Genomic DNA, 10314 nt, shown 5'->3' on the forward strand with positions numbered 1-10314 from the left:
TATGAGATCCACTTAGACAGGGAAAATGAAGATAGACAAAGGAAAATAAGAAAATTTCAGAAGGATGGAAAATAAACTGGCCTAGTGCTTTGAGAAATAGAAAGCTGCAGGTGAAGTCAGATGAGATGTTCAGACACATCAAACATCCCAAACAGGCAACACCCTATATTCAGCCATAAGTTTGTTCTACTGCAAATATTTTCTTGCCCTATCAAAATCCCCTATTAAAACTGGAATGCACAGATTTGTTCATTCTAAAATATAATTTAAAAAAAAATAAAACCCAAAACTTACCCTATAGTTAATCAACAATTGGCAATAAACCTGCCTTGAAAGGCAGATTGATTCACTGACTTAACTATCTGCTTTTTATAATTTTTACTACTCTGTTCTCCAAAATGTCTGGTTTATGTTCAAAGGGGTGGAGTAGAAGACAAGCCTGTGGTGTATTGCATCATGTACATACGAGAATAAACACTATCTGAAGTGGATGAACTGAATTTGTAAGACTTAAATCATAGTCAGTTTAAGAAATCTGTTTCTTTCTCCTAAGCAGTCTGTTTATTTAGAATATTTTTTTCATCCAAAGACTTGACAAGGTTCCTAAGGAAGTTTACAGCTGAAGGCAACTGAGAAAACACAATAAATCTGTTTGCTATTTGTCAGTGTTTCTGGACCAAAGAGGAGACAGTTATGTTGTCATGGGAAACATAACGAAAGTACACAGAAGGGCAGCTGTCCCATTGCTTGAAATCTCTATCAGCCTGGTCTTTAGTCTGCCTGCTTGCCTGCTAAGTAAATCAAAGTTACAGAAATTGTAAGATACACCCAAAACCTACAGAACCTAAAAAGGGGCTCCCCATCTACGCCTCCTGCTCTTTACTGCAGTAAGACAGCAAAATCACTGACTAATCAGTAATCAGCCACTTCAGATACATAACCATGTCGAATTCTAAAGGGGCGGGAATAACCTTACTGCAACATTCTCCAAGATGATTGGCTCATATTTCTTCTGTTCATTCCGAAGTCATAACATTTTGGACTCCTTGGGGTCAGTAAATACCACAGGTGTCCCTTCTCATTATCAACTGTCAAAAAATATTTGGCCTATCTTAAGAGACATCACTTTTCCTTCTATTGTCTTGATATTTTATCCAGAATACCCTCAGCAATACAACTTCAACCAGCTGAGTAAGCTTCATGCCTACAGGATACATGGCTTTAACACAGATATTTTGGAGAACTGAGCCTTACACAGATGCATAAACATGCAACTCAATGAATGATTGCCTTGAAGATTGGATAAATTCATCCAACACCACCCTGTCCATTCCTATCCTCACCTCCATGACTTCCTAGTCTGCAGAGAGCAGGTGGGATGCAGGTAACTTTCAGTAAAGGCAACAGTAATAATTATTTTTATCTGATTGAGTCTGCTCAAATCACTTCCTAGTGATTCATCTGGTGGATTTTTATTCTTCCACTACATGTATTTCTAATATCTTCTTACACCGCACTAGATAGGTAGTAATAGTTACACAGTTAAGCCTACTACTAAGTTAGCCAAGGCTCTTCTAGGGCAGTCATTTTTGCAGGCATCATACAGTGCTGAGTCACTTGTCTCAACTTCACAGAGCACAATATTGAAGATATGCGAGATACACCCACAGACACTGACAGTGAATAATTTATTTTTTGCATCTTCTATTTGTGCAATGCAGACGTTTTAACAGTGACCAGAACTTTTATTAAAGTGCTCACAGCTCGAAAGACAAACTGATGTGTTCAGACTCAGATGCCTCTAAATATCTTCATGAGGCTCAGACCAGAACCAGACTCTGAAATCACACTTCTCATAAGAACTGGAAATGCTGTGCATATATAATTCAAGTCATAGGAAGGCTGGAAAAGTGTTGTGGAAGTATTTATTTACAGAGTAGTCACAGCAAGAAAAACACACTATTGTATAACGATGATGAGAGCCCTTGATTACAACAGTGAACACACTTAGAGCTGCTGTACCTACCCACCTTCCTCATTAGCTCTCCCAAATAGGAATTATTTTGATCTAAATGCAGATTAATCTTGATTTAAACTAGATTAAGAGATCTAGTAAGGGTTAAGCATGTTACAATAGGATCATGGATTAATTCCTCAACAGGTTTGCTCATGGCTGAGCTCTCTGCACATTCTGTTCTAATGAAAGCAAATGGATTGAGCAGAACCTTCTGATGAGGGACACAGCAGCAGAAGCTCCCTCCCGAGGCAGCACAGCATGGCAGCTAAAGTGGCTCAGGCTGAGACTGCACATCCTCCATGGCTATCTCAAGGGTTAGTGGTGCAGCTACACTTTATTACATCTGTCAGGTCAACAAAAAAAAAATGTCAGAGGGTTAGGCTTTTTTTGAGACAGTAATTTGTTGTGGGTTTTTTTTTTCTGAATCATCATTAATCCTCAAGAATCTTTAAATAGGTTTAAGTGGAAAATCAAGCAGTTATTAGAGATAAATCTTATCTTACTTGAATAATCCTGGTTTAAAAAAACAAACAACAAAAACCAGTGGTGAATTTCTTTTCCCTGAGCATCTGTCACAACAGACTAACATGTTCTTATGCCTTGCTAACCAAACTAATTACTGGAAAAGTTACATTTATTAGATTTTTATCTTGCCTTTTTTTTTTTTTTTTTTAGTTAGTTTTGAAGTGTATTCATATCTGTTTTTAACTATGCATTTATTAGATGTAAGTGGTGGATGGAGGAATATTCATTTTACTTAGGTAACATGCTCTGAGCAATAGCAGCCAGCCAAAAAAATAATTTCCCATGCAGAGCCCCAGGCACAGCACTGCAAAAAATCTGCATGTACCTTTTGGGCTACACTTCATGAGATTCTAAGTAAATACTGTTAAATACAAACTCTCTAATCAGAAATGCAGTTTTACTAAAATTCCTTTACCCTCAAGCCTATGACTACATATTTGATTCACATGCTGACCGATACCTTGAGGTAGTTCTGTTTCATGCTATTTTGAGACCTGATCTTTTATGCAAACTGCTGCTAATTATATGGGAACATAACACAATTTGAGCAGTTAACTGGAATTTCATCAGAATGTCACAGAAGGGAATCAGGCTGTTTACTCTTAATTAAGTGCTATATACCGAAGAGATAACCTGTAATTTTAAAATGCTTTTCTAAAGCATAACTTTGGTTTATTAATTAATTTTACCAGATAATATTATGTGTCTGAACGTAATGAATATAGACTTGAATAAATCAGCTCAAGCCAAGTACTGTGGGCTACTTTTTTCTGCTCATTTCCTTAAGCAATCCTGTGGATCTCCAGAGTTACTAGAAACCAAGCCAAGAGTAAAAATAAACACACCAACACACGCACCAAAACGAAGAAGAAAAAAAGGCTCTGTAGTGAACAAATTATAAATTCTGCACCATCTAGTGCTACCTGTAACAAGCAGTGTTGATGCAATAACATGAATTACTCCAAATCACATTTATTTTATTTAACATATAGCATGTGGATAGGAAGCACGGCCTTCCAACAGGTCTCTCTAAGCACAGAAGATTAAAACTTACTGTTTTCTAAAGTGGTAATAAATAATGTTTTCCCCTACTTAAAAAAAAAGTGATCTTCAAACAGAAATAAAAGTATCAGGTAAGCAGCTGAATTAAACAAATGAGGGAGTGTGTGAACAAATTTCCTTAGATCTTCTAGTGGAAAGCAAAAAACCTTATTGAAAGTAACTGAAACAGGAGATGTTACCTTTTACAGGTTTGTGCTGCATATCAAACTGCAACAGAAACTCACAGAAAGGATTTTCTTATTTAATTAAATATATATATATATATATTGCTAAACTGACAGTTTTCGCAAAAACAAATTAATGTGCAGCCTCTATTTAGGAGAAAAATCATGAACCTAGAACTTGATTCCCAGTATGAGAATTATGTTTTGACATCTCCATCTCAGGAAAGATATTAATCTGCAGAATCTTGAGTTTGGGGTATTTTTTTCTGAAGGCAATATTCTGAAAAGCTAGAAAATTTTAAAGACTATACAAAATTATAAAACCGTAACAGCAACCCACAGCCTTCAGAACTGGTTCTTTGTTTTCTCTTTCCAGGAAAACCATGTTTTAAAACACAAGATACTTCCAGCTTTGAGTCACTGTATGTCATTCACTGTTCCTTATATGCGTCTCTTGTAGCATTAGTATTACTTTGGGATTGCCAATTATTTATTTTTCAGATTATTACTCATGAGAGCCAACATGAGAGCCAAAGCAGCACATCTGATTCCTCTGCTCCCCACACAACAGGCAAAGAATGATCAACAGTAACACTCTATTCAGATATGCTGTGCCTATATTTGGAAGGACCCCTTGTCACTTCATACGAACATTCAGTCCTTCTCTGTAAGTTGAAGTTACAAATATCAACTGGAAAGATTAACAAAAAGAAAAGGAAGGAAATAGATATTTAATAATTAGTGGAACAAATTAACAAGGGAAGAAACAGAGGCCCATCTGGATGAGCTTCACACCAAGACTGGATACCATTTAACCAGATTCAAGTCTTCAGACACAAAAATATAAATACCAAGTGAAAGTCATCTGTGAAGAAAAAGAATATAAAAGAACATATCCAAAATATTAACAGATATCACAGTACAGGCATCAATAAAAATGGAAGGAGATGGCAAAAGTTAGATCTGCAATTATACAGCATTAGCCAACATCTTTTGAAACTGCAAGAGATGACAATTTGCAATGCTGAGTAAACACAGGGTTTACTGTTTTCATAATCCAGTCTCCTGTCTTCTGAAGTGGTTGCTTATGGAAAAAAAACAGGTTCCCTTGGACTCGGAGAAGACAGCAATGAAATATCAGGTTTAAGAGCCAGTAAAGGAACACAGCCCAGTCCATAAAAATCTAGTGAAAATGTTTAATTGATTTTCAACTATTACTTTCCAAAAACTCTGAATTTACTTTGCAACTCAAAACAGAAGCATTCCTGTAGCAAGTAACAAAAAAGCAGAAGGAATAAGACTTAATTCCACAAGAGGACAAGTGGCCTTTGCTTATTTTATGCAGTTAAATATCTTCAGTCATAAAGTGGTGCAAAAAACTATTTTTTAAAATTAGTCTTTAAGAATAAATAACACTTGAAAAAAAGTCCTCCTTTTAACTTTAAAATATTTATCTAAATGACTTGTAACTGTAAGGCACAATTTTGAAATGCCAGTGAGTTCTTCACAACTCTTTCATTCCTCTTCCTTCATTTTTAGGTAATTGTAATAACAACAAACAAAACGACCAAGTAACATTTCCAGCTGAAAGTCTGGAAAGTAGGAATCTTCTCAGATTGCTTTGAGGGGTCATAGTAAAAACAAACACATGATCCTCATAAAAGCATGCCCTGTAATTTTCCACTGTACTTAAGGAGAGCACCAACCAGCACAGACACATAAAACAATTTAATTTGAGCCAAGCTCAGACAATTTTTGTACATCTAGCGTCAGGGAAAGATCACTCTGGTCTTAGATGATAGAACTGATACATCAGAGTAAACCTAGCCACATTTACTTGATGATGGACCTTGCTAATTAGGATCATATTAGGCCACCGGTTGGCCAACACGTCAGTTGCAAGTCTCATCTCGGTTTATTAACACCACGTTTTAATACTAAATCAAGTGAACTTTTAGTGAGAGCCAAACATCTGTGTGTACACGTTCCTTCTAAGAAGCACTCTCTCTCCCTGTGCTGGCAGCCGTTTTTCTCCATAATCTTTTAGACAGATACTTCTCAGACAATTTTGAGAGCTGCAGGCTTCATCAACATCAGTCCCAACCAAGAAAAGCACTTCAAGTCCTGAATGGTATCAATAACGTTATCCAATAGAATTGCATACCCCCACCTTCACATTTTAAAGATGGCTCAAGGACCACGTAGATGCAAACCTTTTAGCTCTTGATTTAAGTGCAAATCCCAAGCAATTTCTCAAAGTTTTTCATTTCATAGTGGAACAGGAGAAAACAACAAAAAAATGCATAAAACAAGTAATTCCATTGTCCCACCAACTAAATTGTCCTCTGATCCTTTTTACATAGATTAGACAAGTATTATATGAGAAACACACACAAATAAGAAGCCTTTAATCATACTGAAAGGCCTGCAAAAGAACAGAAAAGAGAAAAGCAGAGCTTAAGAGTGCTAGCCCCTGAAAAGCTTGCTAGACTACTTACTGCACACAAGAAGGATCACTCACAGAACCAGACATGTTATCTGTCAGATATCAGACACCTAAAAGCCCTAAGAGGTGGTGTCACGGCCACTGACAATCCCTGTGGTACCTACATTGGGCAAAGAAACTTCTTGTAGATTCTACATAAGCTCAAGAAGCAGGTCAATTTATCTCTCCAGATATCCCACTGACAGTATGAACTGTGGAGTAGCATCAGCAAAACTTCTCTCAAATTCAGAAGGAAAGCTACTAAGTCATTAAACCACATTATTCCTAAAGAGTTAGTGGTCAAAGGAGGAGTCACATCTATCTGGTGCCACTGGTATCCTGAATCACTGCTAATACACAAGCTACTAAAATATATACATAATACAGAATCATAGAACTATTCAGGTTGGAAAAGACCCTTGGGATCACCAAGTCCAACCATCATCCCTACTCTACAAAGTTCTCCCCTAAACCATATCCACCACCACCACATCCAAACAACCCTTAAACACATCCAGGGATGTTGATTCAACCACCTCTCTGGGCAGCCTATTCCAGTGTTTAACCACCCTTTCTGTGAAATTTTTTTTCCTAATTTCCTGACCTGTACCCTTGAAGCAAGTATTGTCAGTGTTTGGGGATATGTCCTCCTTTTGACAGCAGTCAGACTGTTTCTTCATTGATGACTATGAGAAAATACCCATCTTTCTGATTCATTGTGGCCCAATGTACTGCTGCAACTGCTGCATTGCTTTCATAATTGTCTAATCTTTATATTGTGATACGATGGTTTTAATGAAAACATTTTCAGTGTTTCAGGTCAGCAACTGGATTAATCTATAGTATTGCCATAGCTGCACAAAATAAGGCAAACACAAACAGAATTTAGCACAGCACACCTGGAGTCTTTGTCATTCAAATGCAAAAAATCTACACAAGCCAAGTTCAATTTGTGGATTCAATCCAGAAATACAAGGGCAGGGTAACTTCCCATTGACAGCAGTTATGAAGAACTACAGCTTTAGACAAGACTGCTCTTCTTAAGTAGTCAGACAGATTTAAAAGCTTAATTACCTTAGATTAATCAAACACTGAAGTCTGGCTGAAGGCTCATAAATCCCAATTAACAAAGATTATCTCCAAATATCTATTAAAGACTAATCTAATTTATCTTTTAGCCACAGAAGCTAATTTGTCAGTAAAAGCAGTTTTAAATAATGAGATCAGAAATTTGTATTATTTGTAGGCGACATGTTTCTTAAGGAAATCCTCTTAAAAAGTTAACTCTTTCACCTTCAATATCAAGCACTCTAAGAATAAAATACCATTCACCAGGTACATGGTCTAACATTATCTAAACAACATCCAAAGGTTCCAAAGAAATTACTGAATTCAGAAATGTTTCCAAACTCTCAAGCCTGCCACCAGTTACAGTGAGACTAGATTAACAAACATTTACATAACTTTTTTAAAACCCTAGTCAAAATATATAAGTACTCAGACCAGGCAAAAAGCATCAAGGCATATTTCGTTATATATATATATTATACACATATATAAAACCACATATGAGTAAGGTGCCTTTTATATATTTTTATATGCATTCCAGCCATAGCATGAGACAGTGTTAGGTTTTTAGCTTAGCACAATGTGTTTGTTCCCTCACATTTCCAGTGCTACCAATTGAACTGCAGAGCTTTCCTCCAATCAGAAATGGATGAGCCTCCCCTCTTGAAAACAGAAACATCTGTTTTCTCAAGACATCTGCTAAAGAAGTGAGGAGAGCAGGATGTAAACTGCTTAGTCAAATAGTTTAAAGATAATGAAGAAATAATTAATTACAAGGAAAAAAACTAGAAGATTAAGATCTGCATGTAATTAGCTGTACTCAAAATGCCAAAACACTATTCTCAGAAAAATATAATTAATGAGTTTTTGAGAGCTCCTGATGATTCTCACTAACCCAGAGATAAAGGGTGCTGCAATCTGCTCCAAATGCTTACAGGGCGGGACCTGTGGAGCTGGGCTCCCTGCTTATAGCCAGGCATATGCTGGAACAGTATGTTTTCATGCTGTGCCCAAGTCCCATTAGACTTGGCAGAGCCATAACCTATGGATTATGAGGCTTGTGCTCAGCCAAAGACAGCTTTACCAGCACAGCTTGACTTGGTCCAAGTGCAACAGCATGAAAATATATTATGTTTTGGGGCACTTGTGGAAATTTCATTGATGAAGAATACATTGGATTGGATCCTTCACAAGCTAGTAATTCATTACAGGGCTATGGAAGTCTAAGAAACATGCAGTTTACATTTCTTTAACAAGCAAGGGAGAGATTACGTCCAGTCACTGTACTTCCAGTGCAGGGTGTTTTTAAACAGACATGGACCAAAACTGAAAAATAAATATATTAATTTAAAATACAAATGTTTTTCTGACAGATTTAACAGTAACCAGACTACTTTTATCAGTTCGCTTTGTACCACTATCTCTGATGGATTTAAAAGTTTCTTTTAACCTACTGATTTAAAAAAATATCACATCTTCCCACCTTCATATCTTCTAGCCTTACAAATAAAAGCTCTTTAGTGTTTTACTAGCCTTTATCTTCCAGCAGCAGAGAAAAAGTGACCTGAAACAGCCCTACTAGGAGTGGGTAACTATAGGATGGCCAAGTCTTTTTGGTGGTGGAGCCAAATGCCAGTTCCAAGGCATATCCATAGGCTGAAGGCAGAAATGAACAATTTCACAGTCCCATCACACAGGTGTTGTCAGGACAAGGTAGGACTGAACTGCCAACTTCCACCATTTTTAAATTGTCTAAGTAGACAATTTAAAACTAGACAAACAAAACCACACCACTATCCTGAGGACAGATACCTCCTCCAAAAGGCAGAGCTATTCCCTCTCCAGCGCAGAGAAGACAGCAAGAACTATTATCTCCCCACTTCACATGGGAAACCTCACCAAAACCAATGCTATACACAGCAGTTGGTAATCCAGGTGAGCAAAAGGAGATTCATTCACCTTTTCCAACTCCTCTTTTTTTTTTAACTCCAACAATTTCTACTACCCTGAAGCAAGGCCATTCAGAAACAGGCTATTCTCCTATTGTTTATTGAGAAGATGCTGCCAGGTGATGTCATATTGTGAGTGTTTTCATTAAAGATAGGCAGAAATTTCAGAAACAAACTTTTTCCAATGGAAAAACGCTGATTTGTAGAAACAAATTTCTACAGGAACTCACACTGTCAAAAATCCTTCAATGAAAACCAGATACAAGAAGACTAGCCAGCCCACCCACAGGCAAGCTCCCGAGGGAACAGTCCTCTTGGCAGACATCCTGAGCTCAAATTTGCAACAAATTTAGTTGGAAACATGAAAATTTCCACAGTATGGATGTTCCAGTTCCCACACAACTTCCATGTTAATCAGTTGGTTTTAAAAAAACAAGTACCTAAGATGCAGGCTCGTCCTCTCAGGAAATGAACCAAACCCAACAGTCAATAGCAGTCTTCACCACTTATCAGGACACATTCTGCCATTAGCCAAATTAAATGCAGAAGGAAAAACACTACCATCACAATCAAAAAGAAGGGAGTAGTAGAGAAGTGTTGATTCTTAAAGAGAATAGAGAAAAAAAGCTTGTATCCACTCTTAACAGGGAGTGGAGAAGCTGCGTGTAGTTTACTTTATTCTGCTCCCTTTGAGCTGAAGCCTAAGTGGAAAAAAACCTCAACGATTTGAGATTTCAAGCTTACACAACCAGCTTACCTACTTCAACACAACAAAATGAAAATTCATGGAATTGTCACTTTATGTTGGCACAACCCTGTAGGTATGAATTTTTTTCCTGCAGCTTTTATACAGCCAGTTTCAATACAATTGTTAAAAAACCTTCTGTCAGCTAGAAGTAAAAACAAATATAACCTACAGATGAAAAGGCCATAACAACCCTTTCTTTCAATTTAAAGCTGAAATTTTAATATCATCAGAACTCCATTATTTTTTTACACTCAAAACCAGAGGATAGGGATGTTTCCAAACTGAATAATTAAGTA

Source organism: Chaetura pelagica, unplaced genomic scaffold, assembly GCF_000747805.2.
Source record: "Chaetura pelagica isolate M959 unplaced genomic scaffold, ChaPel_1.0 scaffold221, whole genome shotgun sequence".
NCBI classification, from domain to species: Eukaryota; Metazoa; Chordata; class Aves; order Apodiformes; family Apodidae; genus Chaetura; species Chaetura pelagica.